Source organism: Halictus rubicundus, unplaced genomic scaffold (genome assembly GCF_050948215.1).
Source record: "Halictus rubicundus isolate RS-2024b unplaced genomic scaffold, iyHalRubi1_principal scaffold0104, whole genome shotgun sequence".
NCBI lineage: Eukaryota > Metazoa > Arthropoda > Insecta > Hymenoptera > Halictidae > Halictus > Halictus rubicundus.
Window position 1 is genome coordinate 154,011 of NW_027488645.1, and position 10,120 is coordinate 164,130.

Consider the following 10,120-nt stretch of genomic DNA (forward strand, 5'->3'; position numbering starts at 1 on the left):
ATAGAGGATAGGATAGGATAGAGGATAGGATAGGATAGAGAATAGGATAGAGGATAGGATAGGATAGACAATAGGATAGAGGATAGGATAGGATTGAGGATAGGATAGAATAGAGGATAGTATAGGATAGAGGAAAGGATAGGATAGAGGATAGGATAGAGGATAGGATAGAGGATAGGATAGAGGATAGGATAGAGGATTGGATATTATATGGGATATTATAGGATAGAGGATAGGATACGATAGAGGATAGGATACGATAGAGTATAGGATAGATGATAGGATAGGATAGAGGATAGGATAGGATAGGATAGACAATAGGATAGAGGATAGGATAGGATTGAGGATAGGATAGAATAGAGGATAGTATAGGATAGAGGAAAGGATAGGATAGAGGATAGGATAGAGGATTGGATATTATATGGGATATTATAGGATAGAGGATAGGATACGATAGAGGATACGATACGATATAGTATAGGATAGATGATAGGATAGGATAGAGGATAGGATAGGATAGGATAGAGAATAGGATAGAGGATAGGACAGAAGATTGGATAGGATAGGATAGTGGATAGGATGGGATTGAGGATAGGATTTGAGATTGGATAGGAGAGAGGACAGGAGACGATAGAGGATAGGATAGGATAGATGATATTAAAGAAAAGAGGATAGGATATCATAGAGGATACGATATTATAGAGGATACGATAGGATAGAGGATACGATATTACAGTGGATAGGATAGGATAGAGGATACGATATTATAGAGGATAGGATACGATAGAGGATAGGATTGAGGATAGATTATAGGATAGAGGATAGGATAGGATAGAGGATACGATAGGATAGAAGATAGAATAGGATAGAGGAAAGGATAGTATAGAGGATAGGATAGGATAGAGGATAGGATAGGATAGAGGATAGGATAGGATAGGATAGAGGATAGGATAGGATAGAGTATAGGATAGGATAGAGGATAGGATAGACGATAGGATAGGATAGAGGATAGGATAGGATAGAGGATAGGATAGAGGATAGGATAGAGGATAGGATAGGATAGAGGTTAGAGGATAGGATAGGATAGATGATATTAAAGAAAAGAGGATAGGATATCATAGAGGATACGATATTATAGAGGATACGATAGGATAGAGGATACGATATTACAGTGGATAGGATAGGATAGAGGATACGATATTATAGAGGATAGGATACGATAGAGGATAGGATTGAGGATAGATTATAGGATAGAGGATAGGATAGGATAGAGGATACGATAGGATAGAAGATAGAATAGGATAGAGGAAAGGATAGTATAGAGGATAGGATAGGATAGAGGATAGGATAGGATAGAGGATAGGATAGGATAGGATAGAGGATAGGATAGGATAGAGTATAGGATAGGATAGAGGATAGGATAGACGATAGGATAGGATAGAGGATAGGATAGGATAGAGGATAGGATAGAGGATAGGATAGAGGATAGGATAGAGGATAGGATAGGATAGAGGATAGAGGATAGGATAGGATAGAGGATAGGATAGGATAGAGTATAGGATAGGATAGAGGATAGGATAGACGATAGGATAGGATAGAGGATAGGATAGGATAGAGGATAGGATAGAGGATAGGATAGAGGATAGGATAGGATAGAGGATAGAGGATAGGATAGGATAGAGGATAGGATAGGATAGAGGATAGGATAGGATAGAGGATAGGATAGGATAGGATAGAGGATAGGATAGGATAGAGGATAGGATAGGATAGAGGATAGGATAGGATAGAGGATAGGATAGGATAGAGGATAGGATAGGATAGAGGATAGGATAGGATAGAGGATAGGATAGGATAGAGGATAGGATAGGATAGAGGATAGGATAGACGACAGGATAGGATAGAGGATAGGATAGGATAGAGGATAGGATAGGATAGAGGATAGGATAGACGATAGGATAGACGATAGGATAGGATAGAGGATAGGATAGGGGATTTGATAGGATACAGGATAGGATAGAATAGAGGATAGGATAGGATAGAGGATTGGATAGAGGATAGGATAGGATAGAGGATATTATAGGATATAGGATATGATAGGACAGAGGATAGGATAGGATAGAGGATACGATAGGGGATTTGATAGGATAGAGGATAGGATAGGATAGAAGATAGGATAGGATAGAGGATAGGATAGGATATAGGATAGGATAGGATAGAGGATAGGATAGGATAGAGGATAGGATAGGATAGAGGATAGGATAGGATAGAGGGTAGGATAGGATAGACGATAGGATAGGATAGAGGATAGGATAGGATAGAGGATAGGATAGGATAGAGGATTGGATAGGATACGGGAAAGGATAGGATTGAGGATAGGATAGAGGATAGGATAGGATAGAGGATAGGATAGGATAGAGGATAGGATAGGATAGAGGATAGGATAGGATAGAGGATAGGATAGACGATAGGATAGGATAGAGGATAGGTTAGGATAGAGGATAGGTTAGGGGATTTGATAGGATAGAGGATAGGATAGGGGTTTTGATAGGATAGAGGATAGGATAGGATAGAGGATAGGATAGAGGATAGGATAGAGGATAGGATAGACGATAGGATAGGATAGAGGATAGGATAGGATAGACGATAGGATAGGATAGGATAGAGGATAGGATAGGATAGAGGATAGGATAGGATAGAGGATAGGATAGGATAGAGGATAGGATAGGATAGAGGATAGGATATTATAGAGGATAGGATAGGATAGAGGATAGGATAGGATAGAGGATAGGATAGACGATAGGATAGACGATAGGATAGGATAGAGGATAGGATAGGATAGACGATAGGATGGGATAGAGGATAGGATAGGGGATTTGATAGGATACAGGATAGGATAGAATAGAGGATAGGATAGGATAGAGGATTGGATAGAGGATAGGATAGGATAGAGGATATTATAGGATAGAGGATATGATAGGATAGAGGATAGGATAGGGGATTTGATAGGATAGAGGATCGGATAGGATAGAAGATAGGATAGGATAGAGGATAGGATAGGATAGAGGATAGGATAGGATAGAGGATAGGATAGGATAGAGGATAGGATAGGATAGAGGATAGGATAGGATAGAGGATAGGATAGGATAGGATAGAGGATAGGATAGTATAGAGGATAGGATAGACGATAGGATAGGATAGGGGATTTGATAGGATAGAGGATATTATAGGATAGAGGATAGGATAGAGGATAGGATAGGATAGAGGACAGGATAGGATAGAGGATAGGATAGGATAGAGGATTGGATAGGATACAGGAAAGGATAGGATAGGATAGAGGATAGGATAGGATAGAGGATAGGATAGGATAGAGGATAGGATAGGATAGAGGATAGGATAGGATAGAGGATAGGATAGGATAGAGGATAGGATAGACGATAGGATAGGATAGAGGATAGGATAGGATAGACGATAGGATAGGATAGGATAGAGGATAGGATAGGATAGAGGATAGGATAGGATAGAGGATAGGATAGGATAGAGGATAGGATAGGATAGAGGAGAGGATAGGATAGAGGATAGGATAGGATAGAGGATAGGATAGGATAGAGGATAGGATAGACGACAGGATAGGATAGAGGATAGGATAGGATAGAGGATAGGATAGGATAGAGGATAGGATAGACGATAGGATAGACGATAGGATAGGATAGAGGATAGGATAGAGGATAGGATAGGATAGACGATAGGATAGGATAGAGGATAGGATAGGATAGAGGATTGGATAGGATACAGGAAAGGATAGGATTGATGATAGATGATAGGATAGGATAGAGGATGATAGGATAGAGGATAGGATAGGATAGAGGATAGGATAGGATAGAGGATAGGATAGACGATAGGATAGGATAGAGGATAGGATAGGATAGAGGATAGGATAGGGGATTTGATAGGATAGAGGATAGGATAGGACAGAAGATAGGATAGGATAGAGGATAGGATAGGATAGAGGATAGCATAGGATAGAGGATACGATATCATAGGCGATAGGATAGGATAGAGGATAGGATAGGGGATTGGATAGGATACAGAACAGGATACGATAGGGCATAGGATAGGATAGAGGATAGGATAGAGAATAGGATAGGGGATTTGATAGGATAGAGGATAGGATAGGATAGAAGATAGGATATTATAGAGGATAGGATAGAGGATAGGATAGAGGATGGGATAGAGAATAGGATAGAGGATAGGATAGAGAATAGGAACGGATAGGTGATATTATAGGCTAGAGTGTACGATATTATAGAGGATAGGATAGGATAGATGATAGAATAGAGGATAGGATAGGATAGAGGATAGAGGATAGGATAGGATACAGGATAGGATAGGATAGAGGATAGGATAGGGGATTTGATAGGATAGAGGATTGGATAGGATGCAGGAAAGGATAGGATTGATGATAGATTATAGGATAGGATAGAGGATTGGATAGGATACAGGATAGGATAGGATAGAGGATAGGATAGGGGATTTGATAGGATAGAGGATATTATAGGATAGAGGATAGGATAGAGGATAGGATAGAGGATAGGATAGGATAGAGGACAGGATAGGATAGAGGATAGGATAGACGATAGGATAGGATAGAGGATAGGATAGGGGATTTGATAGGATAGAGGATAGGATAGGGGTTTTGATAGGATAGAGGATAGGATAGGATAGAGGATAGGATAGAGGATAGGATAGACGATAGGATAGGATAGAGGATAGGATAGGATAGACGATAAGATAGGATAGGATAGAGGATAGGATAGGATACAGGATAGGATAGGATAGAGAATAGGATAGGGGATTTGATAGGATAGAGGATATTATAGGATAGAGGATAGGATAGAGGATAGGATAGGATAGAGGACAGGATATGATAGAGGATAGGATAGGATAGAGGATTGGATAGGATACAGGAAAGGATAGGATTGAGGATAGATGATAGGATATGATAGAGGATAGGATAGGATAGAGGATTGGATAGGATACAGGAAAGGATAGGATTGATGATAGATGATAGGATAGGATAGAGGATTGGATAGGATAGAGGATAGGATAGGATAGAGGATGGGATAGGATAGAGGATAGGATAGACGATAGGATAGACGATAGGATAGGATAGAGGATAGGATAGGATAGACGATAGGATAGGATAGAGGATAGGATAGGAGATTTGATAGGATACAGGATAGGATAGAGTACAGGATAGGATAGGATAGAGGATTGGATAGAGGATAGGATAGGATAGAGGATATTATAGGATAGAGGATATGATAGGATAGAGGATAGGATAGGATAGAGGATAGGATAGGGGATTTGATAGGATAGAGGATAGGATAGGATAGAAGATAGGATAGGATAGAGGATAGGATAGGATAGAGGATAGGATAGGATAGAGGATAGGATAGGATAGAGGATAGGATAGGATAGAGGATAGGATAGGATAGGATAGAGGATAGGATAGGATAGAGGATAGGATAGACGATAGGATAGGATAGAGGATAGGATAGGATAGACGATAGGATAGGATAGGATAGAGGATAGGATAGGATAGAGGATAGGATAGGATAGAGGATAGGATAGGATAGAGGATAGGATAGGATAGAGGAGAGGATAGGATAGAGGATAGGATAGGATAGAGGATAGGATAGGATAGAGGATAGGATAGACGACAGGATAGGATAGAGGATAGGATAGGATAGAGGATAGGATAGGATAGAGGATAGGATAGACGATAGGATAGACGATAGGATAGGATAGAGGATAGGATAGGATAGAGGATAGGATAGGATAGAGGATAGGATAGGATAGAGGATAGGATAGACGATAGGATAGGATAGAGGATAGGATAGGATAGAGGATAGGATAGGGGATTTGATAGGATAGAGGATAGGATAGGACAGAAGATAGGATAGGATAGAGGATAGGATAGGATAGAGGATAGCATAGGATAGAGGATACGATATCATAGGCGATAGGATAGGATAGAGGATAGGATAGGGGATTGGATAGGATACAGAACAGGATACGATAGGGCATAGGATAGGATAGAGGATAGGATAGAGAATAGGATAGGGGATTTGATAGGATAGAGGATAGGATAGGATAGAAGATAGGATATTATAGAGGATAGGATAGAGGATAGGATAGAGGATGGGATAGAGAATAGGATAGAGGATAGGATAGAGAATAGGAACGGATAGGTGATATTATAGGCTAGAGTGTACGATATTATAGAGGATAGGATAGGATAGAGGATAGAGGATAGGATAGGATACAGGATAGGATAGGATAGAGGATAGGATAGGGGATTTGATAGGATAGAGGATTGGATAGGATGCAGGAAAGGATAGGATTGATGATAGATTATAGGATAGGATAGAGGATTGGATAGGATACAGGATAGGATAGGATAGAGGATAGGATAGGGGATTTGATAGGATAGAGGATATTATAGGATAGAGGATAGGATAGAGGATAGGATAGAGGATAGGATAGGATAGAGGACAGGATAGGATAGAGGATAGGATAGACGATAGGATAGGATAGAGGATAGGATAGGATAGAGGACAGGATAGGATAGAGGATAGGATAGACGATAGGATAGGATAGAGGATAGGATAGGGGATTTGATAGGATAGAGGATAGGATAGGGGTTTTGATAGGATAGAGGATAGGATAGGATAGAGGATAGGATAGAGGATAGGATAGACGATAGGATAGGATAGAGGATAGGATAGGATAGACGATAAGATAGGATAGGATAGAGGATAGGATAGGATACAGGATAGGATAGGATAGAGAATAGGATAGGGGATTTGATAGGATAGAGGATTTTATAGGATAGAGGATAGGATAGAGGATAGGATAGGATAGAGGACAGGATATGATAGAGGATAGGATAGGATAGAGGATTGGATAGGATACAGGAAAGGATAGGATTGAGGATAGATGATAGGATATGATAGAGGATAGGATAGGATAGAGGATTGGATAGGATACAGGAAAGGATAGGATTGATGATAGATGATAGGATAGGATAGAGGATTGGATAGGATAGAGGATAGGATAGGATAGAGGATGGGATAGGATAGAGGATAGGATAGACGATAGGATAGACGATAGGATAGGATAGAGGATAGGATAGGATAGACGATAGGATAGGATAGAGGATAGGATAGGAGATTTGATAGGATACAGGATAGGATAGAGTACAGGATAGGATAGGATAGAGGATTGGATAGAGGATAGGATAGGATAGAGGATATTATAGGATAGAGGATATGATAGGATAGAGGATAGGATAGGATAGAGGATAGGATAGGGGATTTGATAGGATAGAGGATAGGATAGGATAGAAGATAGGATAGGATAGAGGATAGGATAGGATAGAGGATAGGATAGGATAGAGGATAGGATAGGATAGAGGATAGGATAGGATAGAGGATAGGATAGGATAGGATAGAGGATAGGATAGGATAGAGGATAGGATAGACGATAGGATAGGATAGGGGATTTGATAGGATAGAGGATATTATAGGATAGAGGATAGGATAGAGGATAGGATAGGATAGAGGATAGGATAGGATAGAGGATAGGATAGACGATAGGATAGACGATAGGATAGGATAGAGGATAGGATAGGATAGAGGATAGGATAGGATAGAGGATAGGATAGGGGATTTGATAGGATACAGGATAGGATAGAATAGAGGATAGGATAGGATAGAGGATTGGATAGAGGATAGGATAGGATAGAGGATATTATAGGATAGAGGATATGATAGGATAGAGGATAGGATAGGATAGAGGATACGATAGGGGATTTGATAGGATAGAGGATAGGATAGGATAGAAGATAGGATAGGATAGAGGATAGGATAGGATATAGGATAGGATAGGATAGAGGATAGGATAGGATAGAGGATAGGATAGGATAGAGGATAGGATAGGATAGAGGATAGGATAGGATAGACGATAGGATAGACGATAGGATAGGATAGAGGATAGGATAGGATAGAGGATAGGATAGGATAGAGGATTGGATAGGATACGGGAAAGGATAGGATTGAGGATAGGATAGAGGATAGGATAGGATAGAGGATAGGATAGGATAGAGGATAGGATAGGATAGAGGATAGGATAGGATACAGGATAGGATAGGATAGAGGATAGGATAGGGGATTTGATAGGATAGAGGATATTATAGGATAGAGGATAGGATAGAGGATAGGATAGAGGATAGGATAGGATAGAGGACAGGATAGGATAGAGGATAGGATAGACGATAGGATAGGATAGAGGATAGGATAGGATAGAGGACAGGATAGGATAGAGGATAGGATAGACGATAGGATAGGATAGAGGATAGGATAGGGGATTTGATAGGATAGAGGATAGGATAGGGGTTTTGATAGGATAGAGGATAGGATAGGATAGAGGATAGGATAGAGGATAGGATAGACGATAGGATAGGATAGAGGATAGGATAGGATAGACGATAAGATAGGATAGGATAGAGGATAGGATAGGATACAGGATAGGATAGGATAGAGAATAGGATAGGGGATTTGATAGGATAGAGGATTTTATAGGATAGAGGATAGGATAGAGGATAGGATAGGATAGAGGACAGGATATGATAGAGGATAGGATAGGATAGAGGATTGGATAGGATACAGGAAAGGATAGGATTGAGGATAGATGATAGGATATGATAGAGGATAGGATAGGATAGAGGATTGGATAGGATACAGGAAAGGATAGGATTGATGATAGATGATAGGATAGGATAGAGGATTGGATAGGATAGAGGATAGGATAGGATAGAGGATGGGATAGGATAGAGGATAGGATAGACGATAGGATAGACGATAGGATAGGATAGAGGATAGGATAGGATAGACGATAGGATAGGATAGAGGATAGGATAGGAGATTTGATAGGATACAGGATAGGATAGAGTACAGGATAGGATAGGATAGAGGATTGGATAGAGGATAGGATAGGATAGAGGATATTATAGGATAGAGGATATGATAGGATAGAGGATAGGATAGGATAGAGGATAGGATAGGGGATTTGATAGGATAGAGGATAGGATAGGATAGAAGATAGGATAGGATAGAGGATAGGATAGGATAGAGGATAGGATAGGATAGAGGATAGGATAGGATAGAGGATAGGATAGGATAGAGGATAGGATAGGATAGGATAGAGGATAGGATAGGATAGAGGATAGGATAGACGATAGGATAGGATAGGGGATTTGATAGGATAGAGGATATTATAGGATAGAGGATAGGATAGAGGATAGGATAGGATAGAGGATAGGATAGGATAGAGGATAGGATAGACGATAGGATAGACGATAGGATAGGATAGAGGATAGGATAGGATAGAGGATAGGATAGGATAGAGGATAGGATAGGGGATTTGATAGGATACAGGATAGGATAGAATAGAGGATAGGATAGGATAGAGGATTGGATAGAGGATAGGATAGGATAGAGGATATTATAGGATAGAGGATATGATAGGATAGAGGATAGGATAGGATAGAGGATACGATAGGGGATTTGATAGGATAGAGGATAGGATAGGATAGAAGATAGGATAGGATAGAGGATAGGATAGGATATAGGATAGGATAGGATAGAGGATAGGATAGGATAGAGGATAGGATAGGATAGAGGATAGGATAGGATAGAGGATAGGATAGGATAGACGATAGGATAGACGATAGGATAGGATAGAGGATAGGATAGGATAGAGGATAGGATAGGATAGAGGATTGGATAGGATACGGGAAAGGATAGGATTGAGGATAGGATAGAGGATAGGATAGGATAGAGGATAGGATAGGATAGAGGATAGGATAGGATAGAGGATAGGATAGGATACAGGATAGGATAGGATAGAGGATAGGATAGGGGATTTGATAGGATAGAGGATAGGATAGGATAGAAGATAGGATAGGATAGAGGATAGGATAGGATAGAGGATAGGATAGGATAGAGGATGGGATAGGATAGAGGATAGGATAGACGATAGGATAGACGATAGGATAGGA